Source organism: Dermacentor silvarum, chromosome 2 (genome assembly GCF_013339745.2).
Source record: "Dermacentor silvarum isolate Dsil-2018 chromosome 2, BIME_Dsil_1.4, whole genome shotgun sequence".
In the NCBI taxonomy this organism is placed as follows: Eukaryota; Metazoa; Arthropoda; class Arachnida; order Ixodida; family Ixodidae; genus Dermacentor; species Dermacentor silvarum.
In genome coordinates this window covers 136346884-136356375 of record NC_051155.1, presented here as the reverse complement: position 1 = coordinate 136356375, position 9492 = coordinate 136346884, and positions in this window count along the sequence as shown.

The window sequence follows — 9492 nt, the reverse complement described above, 5'->3', positions numbered from 1 at the left end:
AAAGCTGTTAGAAACGTAAATAATTGGATGTTTTTTGTTAGTACGTACAGGTTGTAACTTGTGAGTGACGTGATCCGCGCGCGGTACAGTACCTTGCATCTTCTGTTTAAGCCATAGAGGAAGGAAAAATACTAAATAATAACTTCTAAGCCCATAGTCATAAAGAGTATATGAAAGAAGGCTTGCGGGAAGTAGTGCCTAACCACGTGATCGTCAAACGGTAATTGCTAGCCGCCAGGCACGTGGACATTATGGGTGAGAGTATAAGGAATATTGACGTGACGTCACCGTAAGCCCATTTTGTAGCCCCGTTAACAGCTTCCACTGCCGCTGGAGATATAAGCGTATCGAGATAAAGCGCAGCTTTTCTCCGTGCTGGCTGTGCTACAATATGGCGGGCGCGATGACGTCACAGCGGAGAGAGGACGATCTCGCGTGAGGACGGCCTTCCTAAGAGGCATAGAACGGTGAACAAAAGAAGCCCTTGAACGTTCCGGAGACCATGTAGGTCCATTTTGCAATAGTGAATGCGCAGGTGGGCCCCGACGGAAGGGAGGGGTTGCGTCGGTGTAGGTTGCCTTTCCGAGGCTATAGCTGCCGGACGTGCTGCTCCCGACAATCCTTTCCTTTCCTTCATAGCTTAAATATCGACACCGCTAACGTAGGAAATGGAGGGCTGCCGAAAGGGATAGGTGACAGCATCGCCTTCTCGGATGCACCAATGCGGAATGGTTGCCACTGCAGACATATATACTCGCCAGGCCGCTCAACAACAAGAAAGTTAGCGTCCCACCCCCAACCATCCACCCCATGCATACTTTACGCAACTATTACGCACGTTCTTCTTGTTCTTTTTACTTCTTTAACAAGAACGGGAACACGTTTCTTCGTGTTGAGCAGGCAGTTGATAGTACTGCCCGCCACTGGCCGACCCGCCGCTTGTCCTTTAGTCGTAGTGACACCACCAGGTGCACGCATCGTCTGCTTAGGTGCTCTTTGAAGGCTGCTGACAAGAACACTATACAATTAATTACCAGCCATGCGTGGTTGTCAAGATTGGTTCAGTAGTACACACTACTAATTTATATCAAGTTTAGACAAAGCGAAATCTTGTTGCAGTTGGCTTTAAGGCTGTTTATAATGCGGGCCGATTTCGCAAGCATAATTTCGGAGTATTTTTGTTTATTTTACGTTCCACTTACGTACAGACCGGCCCATTTCAGCACTCTTCTGCGTGAAGAGCGCTGAAAAACCATTCATGGGGGTCCATTCCTCATTAAACATATATACGCATTTTTTTTTTTCACTAAACGTGTTCTCTTTGGTATTTTTCTCGCACCCCGACCCTATACCACAGAGCGCGAAAGGCAACACCACATTCATGAACGGCGAACAAGTCCCGGAGTCCAGCCGACGATGGGGAAAAGGTACGCAGTTAGTGATAATTTACGGCGCGTGCACGAACGCAGACCACATATTCAAGTAGGCTACAATAACACCGCGGCATGATGCGTACATAGAAAACGCTCATAAAAAATTTTACAGGAACACTGGCGGCACTGCGAGGGGCCAAATCTTGCTTCCTTTTGTTTGGTGGCTAGCAACGATATCACAGTGCCGTTCTCGTTTCATAGCGTAAGAACCGTACTCCATCAGGTCTGTCGGCAGCGGCTGCTTTAGCGTGCTCAATGTTATGTACTGGTATTATACAGTGACTCCACGATTACAGTTGTGCTTTATGATTTACTTTCTTACCTGTTAATAATACCTTTACTACCTATTTAGCTCCCTACGATGAGCCCTCGTTAAGAATAGTTTGGGCACTACTCTATCACGCAGGCGCGTGTGTTCTCTGCGTCCATACTGAGGGCATTAAAAACAGATAGTGCAGCATTCATGCCACTCTAAATTACTCTTTTACGCATATCATAATCTAAAGCAGGGTTAGGTACGAGCGCTAAGGAAGAAAAATTTGAGTTGAAACATATTTAAAAATAGAAATGCACGGATTTTTTTAAAGTGGTTTTCTTTGGAAATGATATGGGCCTGTCTATTACTAAGGGGCGCTAGCATAATATTGGTGTGACATTGAACCACATAGGTAATAAGATAACGTATTGTGTATCTTAACGCGAATTCTTGTACTCGACGCCAGCTCATGTCCGTATACTGACAAAGAGTGTAAAATGTGCAGCTGTAGTCGTTAAATCCTGCCCTCTGCTTCCCCCCCCCCCCCTAAAAAAAGAAGAAAAAAAAAGATTCTTCATATCAGAAGAAACAGGCCAAATGTTCTTCGTATAAAACTCCTACAGAAAACAAGTTCAGGTCTCTTTTGCACAAGGTGCCGCTGAGGTGCGTGCTCTTGCTGACAAATCGTTTGTTTAGGTACACGTTGACGAACTCGTGCTAGCAAGGCGCAAATACAACGTGCCTCAGTAAAGACGATGTGTTAAGTGCGGTGCTGTATTGTGTCTTGATCCTATAGCATGCGCTCGTCGAATGTCGGCTGTAGCTTCCGAGTTTTCCTTCCACACATTTGAGTCATTTACTGCCGTTTTGTGCTTTTCTTTCATGTGAAAAAACATGAAAGACAAAAAGGCTTCAGGCAAAGTGGCACGTGCCAAGCAGCGCGAACGCAGAGCAAATTTTACCTGAAATGATGTCTCGGAGGCACATATGACTGACAAAAGGCTTCAGAAAAGAGGCTTCACGCAGAAGTGTCAACACCAAGTCTGACTTGCTATATATACATAAGCAATCACTAATTTTCAATGTGTACAAGGTTGGAGAAAAATTTCCTTGCGCCCTTGCAGTAACGCTAGCCCGTACCCTTTTCACTGTGATGAACGCAGGCCAGCCAAACAACAGCGGAGGGACGCAGATTTGCGTGGAGATGATCGAGTCGCTGGCGCACCTGTGGAACGACTACGACTGCGAGAACAGGGCCGCCTACGCGTGCCAGCAGTCGACCGGCGCGCCGCAGTCCTCCAGTGGCCCGACATGAGCGGCCTAGTTCCGCACTCTATGCAGCACTCCTTCAGCGACCCCATCCCCTATAAAGTGCATATTTGGCAACTCTCTCACCAATGCAGCATGACTCCCTTTCTCGCGACGCACGCAGTGGTGGGAGCCAGCCACACTATGGCCTCTTGTTCTGTGAGGAATGTCAGCACAGGCAGTGTGCCGCAGACTTCATTTGTCATTGGTGGTGGTGGTGGTGGTGGTATATATAGAAACTTTATTTGGCTGGAAAATATTTTAGGTATAGCGATGGTCGGAGACCCTCAGTCCAGGGCCCCACTGGCCTCTGCCGCCTGCCTGACCTGGCTAATTAAGGACTTTTGTCCTGCCAAGTCGGAACGGGCGAGCTGTGCCTCCCACTGCTCCATTGAGATATTATTAGTTGACCTATAAGAGTGCTTAGTACGCTCCCAGGTTACATGTATTAGTGTAGGTATGCCACCGCACCAAGGGCACGTGGCCCTATAGCGGGTGGGATACACGGCACTTGGCAGTTTCAGATGGGGGAATACCCAGGTCTGTATTTTGCGCCGATCGGCGGCCTCTTCCCCGCTAAGTTGTGGGTGAGGCGGCGGGTATTTTCTGCGGACTCCGCGTTGATGAACAAGGATGTCTTTGACATTTAAATTGATGGGATTTTGTGAGGGATAGTGTGAGGGGTTGGGTTCGAAGAGGACGCCATCGCTCGGTTAGTAGACGCTCGAGCTAAGGCGTTAGCCTGTTCGTTCCCCTGTACCCCCACATGTCCCGGGCACCAGAGTAGGCGATGGCGGTGGTCGAACGATTTGGGGATTATCGCGAGGCTAGCCGCAGTCACGTGCCCCTTAAGAAACATGCAACATGTCTCCCAGGAGAGAGAGAGATTTTTTGTTGGAAAGGGTGAAAGATTGGGTTAAAGTGCAGCGCGATAACTGTCTCTCAATAGAGGACACCTCAACCGCGCTGCACAGGGGGATGGGGAGTGAAAGGAAAGAGAAGGGAAAGAGGTCGCAGGCGCAGGAGCGGAAGCAGCAGCAGCATCATCTAAGGCGCCGCAGGCGCGTGGGGTTCGCGTCGCACACTGTCGGAAATTTGAACAGGTCGTAAGGGAAAAAATAAATAAATAAAAAAAAAGTAACAACAACAACAATAAAAACAATAAACACAACAACAACAAACAAACAAACAAAAGAGGAAGGGCGTAGCCGTCGAGAGGCACCCGCCAGACCCCAACGCCAGCACAGCACCCCGGGCGGCCCCGAAAGAGCCGCCGGGAGCCCACACGGGAGGCCTACAGGCGGTCGACCAAACCCACGTCGTCAGCAAAGTTCAACAGAGCGCGGAAGAGTTTGCCGTGGCTCGATGTGCAGCCCGAGGGGTGCAAGACGTCCTCCACCGTCAAGCAGGGGAGGTTCTGCGCGCGGTAAACGCGGGCAAGAGTAGCGCGCGCCGTCGACGAAGCACTGCACTCGCACATCAGATGTTGCAGCGTCTCGACAGCACCGCAGTCCTGGCAGAGGGGCGAGGAGGCTCCGCGGAGGCGGTGCTTGCGCTCGGCGGGCCAGACGGAACCGGTCCGGAGTGCGAGGAGGAAGGCTCGCTCTCTCCTCGTGAAGCCGGATTCCGGAAGCAGGCGTGAAGGGCGACCGCGCGCGACGCGGCTGTCGGGGTGGCGCAGCGCGAGCTCCCGTTTGAAATGAAGCCGCGCCTCGTCAAACGAGTTGACTCGCGTCGACAGCGGGGATAGGGGATCGTGGGCGCGCCTTGCCAGGTCATCAGCTGCCTCGTTCCCGGCGACACCGACGTGCGACGGTATCCACTGGAGGCACAGGTCGCACCCCTGTCGCTGTAGAGCATGCAGCCTGCAGGCAACGCGCTGTGCCAGTGGCGGCGCACGCTCGTCGAGCAGCAGCTGGCGCAAAGCGGACCTCGAGTCGCAAAGAATCGCCACTCGGTTCAGGAACGGCGACTCTTCGAGGATGTCGGCCGCCAGATGGAGACCCACAAGCTCCGCTGTGGTGGAGGAAGCTCGGTAGGACAGGCGGCACTGTCTCGCGACATCGAGGTGCGGCACAACGCAGGCGGCGGCCGCGGAACCGTCCTGGCGGACAGAACCGTCAGTGTACAGGTGTGCCCTCCCCACCAGGTCATCGTGTATTCGAGCAGCAGCCTCCTGCACCACAGCGCAACGAGGCGTGCGGTGCTTGGAGCGGACGCCCGGCAGGTCGAGGCACACGCGCAACGGCACACGCTGGTTTGGTGGCGGCCAGGCTGCAGGGGAGGCCGGGGCGTCGACCACCAGGCTGTCGAAGAGCTCGAGGAGCTCCCCCACACGCGACTTGGGCAGCTCGCGCAGGTATGACAGCATGGGGCCGGCACCGGGGGCACGGGAGAGGCGCTCCAAGTGGCCAAGGGCGCGCAGATCGGCAGTGAGGGAGACGGGCCAGGCGCCGGTTTCCGCGAGCGTTTCTGCGACACGAGAAGCACTGGGCAGGCCGTGGCACATGCGAAGCACTCGTCGGTGGTCGGCGTCGATGCGTCGCCACAGATGCGGTCGCAGGTTGCACAGTGGGAGCGCGTACAGGACCCTGGACAGCGCCACTGCACCGTACATGCCAACCGCGAACGAGGGGGGGCAGCCGTCACCACGCGCGAGGAGCGCCCGCACCGCGCCCTCAACTTTCCGCATGGCAGCGCGAAGCCGCTTCACGGCAGGGAACCATGTCAGGCGATGGTCAATGGTGAGCCCGAGGTAGCGCACCGTCAGCCGCCAGGGAAGGGGGACACCGTCGACGACCACGCAGCCAGTGTGGCGCCGGGCAGCAGCGCGCGGATGGACCATGATGGCCTCCGACTTTGCCGCCGACAAGCGCAGGCCGATGGCCCGCAGGAAGTCGCCGACCGCATCCGCCGCCGCCTGCAGCTGCACACGCATCCGCGCCATCGCCGCCGGCGGGCCACGGACGAAGAGCGCCACGTCGTCCGCGTAGACAACGGCACGCACAGGGAGGTGCCCACTGCTGAGCACGCACTCGCTGATGGGCGCGAGTGCGAGGTTGAACAGAAAGGGGCTCAACACACTCCCCTGAGGCACACCGCACGTCACTGAACGGGGCGAGCTGGTCGCCCGCCCAACCCGAACAACGGACGACCTGTCGGTTAGGAAGGCCCGCACGTACGCCAGAAGCCTGCCCTCTACACCAAGAGCGCGCACAGCCGAGATGATGGTGTCGTGGGGCAGGGAGTCGAACGCGCTCTGGACGTCCAAGAGCAGCAGGAACGCGGCGTGGCCGTCGCGACTCGCCTGCTCCAGCGTGCCCACAACGGCGGCAAGGCAGTCGGCCGCGGAGCGATGCGTGCGGAACCCACACTGTTCAGGCGGAAAAACACCGCGGACGTCCGCAATCCATTGGAGCCTCGACAAGGCCATCGCCTCCATCGTCTTGCCAGGGACTGACGTTAGAGAGACGGGCCTGTACGAGGCGAGGCTGCGAGGCGGCTTGCCACTCTTCAGCACTGGCACCACGAGCGCGGAGCGCCAGGACTCCGGGAGGCACCCGCTGCGCAGGACACCGTTGAATGCGTTGAGCAGGAGGTGTCGCTGATCTTCGTCCAGGTTGCGCAGCATTTGGTGGGTGACTCCGTCCTGCCCGGGCGCACTGCGGCGCCGTCCTCGGCGCAGCACGCGCTGCAGCTCGTGAAAGGTGAAGTCTTCCTCGCACAGACTTGTGATTGCCTGCGCGTGGGTTGACTGATCTCCACCCCGCACGAACACAGCCACGTAGAGCGCCCGCAGCGCGACCGCAGGCACACCAAGGAGGGGAGCGGTGGCGGCAGCAGCAAAGGCGTCCGCCAGCTGTTCGGCGAGCGCTAGCTCACTGATGCCGTGCGCCACAGCGATGGCGAGCACAGGGAACCGTGGTGTCCTGGGGTTCAGCAGCGCACTCAGGACGCGCCAGCCGCGGTGTTGGTTGCGGGGTTTTGCGAGCGACGAGCAGAGGCCCGCCCAGCTACGTCGGCGCAGCTGCCTCGCGTGTCGCCTGCACACCGCATCAAGACGATTGTACGTAGTCCAGTCCGCGGCGGCACCGGAGCGGACCGCGCGTCGCTGAGCACGTCGACGAGCCGCGCGGACGTTCAGCAACTTGATGTCGGGGCAGGGCGTGCCGGCGGGGACGATCACGCGTGTCGTGGCACGGCCCGCGCACTCCGCGATGTGCGCGAAGTAATCACTGGAGCGCGACGGTCTCGCACACATCTCGCGGAAAAGCGGCCACCGCACGACAGCGTACACGCGCGTGGCTCCGCGACTTGGCCTGGTGGGGCACAGGGTGATGGGGTAGTGATCGGATCCGGCGGTGTCCGGAGCACGCTGCCAGGAGTAAGAGCAGCGCTCCGAGACAAGCGCCAGATCGATCACTGTGGCGACTCCGTCCCGGCGCACGAACGTCGCTTCCCCACTGTTGAGGACGGTGAGGCCCGCAGCCGCGACGGCAGACGACAAGTCCCCTCCCCGCGCATTGCTCCTGGCACTGCCCCAGTCACCGTGGTGGGCGTTGAAATCGCCGCATACGACGGTGTCGGGCGAGAGCAGTGCAGTGAGGCGCACAACAAACGAGTAGTCAGCGCGACGGGAACCCGCGCGAACGTAAACACTGGCCACCGATGTGTTGGTGCCGCGCACGCGCACAGTGACGGCCACGCACTCGATCATCGCGGAGCACAGGTGGTCCGTGGGGACCCGCGCATGAGGAAGGGCGGCTCGCACGTAGACTGCGACGCGGGGGCGGCCAGGCGGATGCGCGTCATCGGAGCACGGCGCAGCGTCACACTCAGCCATGGCACAGTCCGACGCACTGCTGTAGCCGATGTAGCCCGGCAGCGAGACCTCCTCTGCACGTGCGTACGTTTCCTGTAAAGCGAGGACGTCGTAGTCGTGCAGAGGAAGGTGCTCTGCGAGCTCAGCGTGTCGGCGGCGCAGGGAGTTGCAGTTCCACTGCAATATGCGCGGCCGAGAGGCACCCTGAGGTCTAACTGCCATGGCTGGCCAGTGTACGTTGAGCGGCAAGGGCGGCCGCGCACAGTGGGCGTGCGGGGCAGTCCTGCGGCAAAAACTCTGTCGCGAACGCGAGCGCGGCAGTCAACAGCACGATGACGGCGTCGCGTGAGTCGGGAGACGCCGAGGGCGATCGGGGCGGAGGCGTCGACGTGTTGCCCTCGACGGGCAACCTCGCCGGGCGGTCGCCCGCGGCGTCGGAGAAGCTCCGGCCAGGTTGCACTCGGGACGGGACACGGGAGACGGCGAGTTGTTGCGGTCCCTGTGTGGTGCGTTGTCCCGTGGTGCGGACTAGGACGGTAGCTTGGCGGCGAGATATCGGCAGCTCAGACGAGGCGAGGGTCTCGGCGACCTTCCTTTCGTGCTGCCAGCTGGGGCAGCGCGGCTCTGTCGCCGCGTGAGGGCCGCCGCAGTTCAGGCAGGTGGCTTGTTTGGCCGTGCAGCCGGACGTTTTGTGGGCACCCGCACAACGAAGGCAACGTTGTTCCGAGGTGCAGGTCGCGGCCACATGGCCGTAGGCGCCACAGTGGTGGCACTGCCTAGGACGCGGGCGCTTCGGGAGCACGGACCGGCGCACCTTAAACAGTGCGACCTCAGCAGGGAGCTTCCTGCCCGCGAAGCGGAGGACAATGTTTCTGCCCGCACGGAAGCACCCAAGCACCGCAACACCCGACTCGATGTTCGCCAGCAGGGTGTCATCGCTGAGGTTGCGGTCGACGCCGAAGACGTATCCCGTGCAGGAGTCGGCCGGGGCCGTCGTCGCGCGAACCGGGACGCCACATATTTCTGTGACTGCGAGGAGCGGGTCCAGTGGAGCGTCGGTGGCAGCATCAACCGCGACAATGTTGAGTCGGAAGTTGACTCTGACCCGGTGCGCGCCAGCCACCCGCGACAGCTGTGCCGCAATCGCCTCCTGCGAGTGTGCGAGGAAGTTTGTCATCCCGGCGAGGGGGCGATACAACACAGTGTCGCAGGGTTCCCGCAAAGGCAGAAGGGTTGGGGCGCGGCGAGGACGCTGTCGACGGCCTCCGCGGCGGCGGCGCTTGCGGTTTCGCATCGCTGGAGGGGGCGGGGCACCGTTGAGTGCACGTGTGCCGGCCCGGTCACTAGGCTGCTTCCTCGGTACCACAGCTGACTCCTTCAGCTGGTTGTCTTTTTCCCTCCTTGCCTGTGGCAGGCTTGCCTCTGTGCCAGGGTGGGGGAGGGGCGGCTTGCCTGGAGGGGGCAGAGGGGGGAACGCATCCTCGACCAGGGGGGCGAGGGTACCAAGCACACAGCTGGGGCGCGCCGTTTCCGCCGGGGAAGGCAGCTGTCGGACCGGTTTCCCTCTCTCCAGTAGAGCAGTGTCAACCTGGTCCGCCGGGGGGGGAAGTCGCTGGGGAGATTTCTCTCTCGCCGGGAGCTTGTGTGCCACGTGCTCTGAAAGTTGTTGGCTC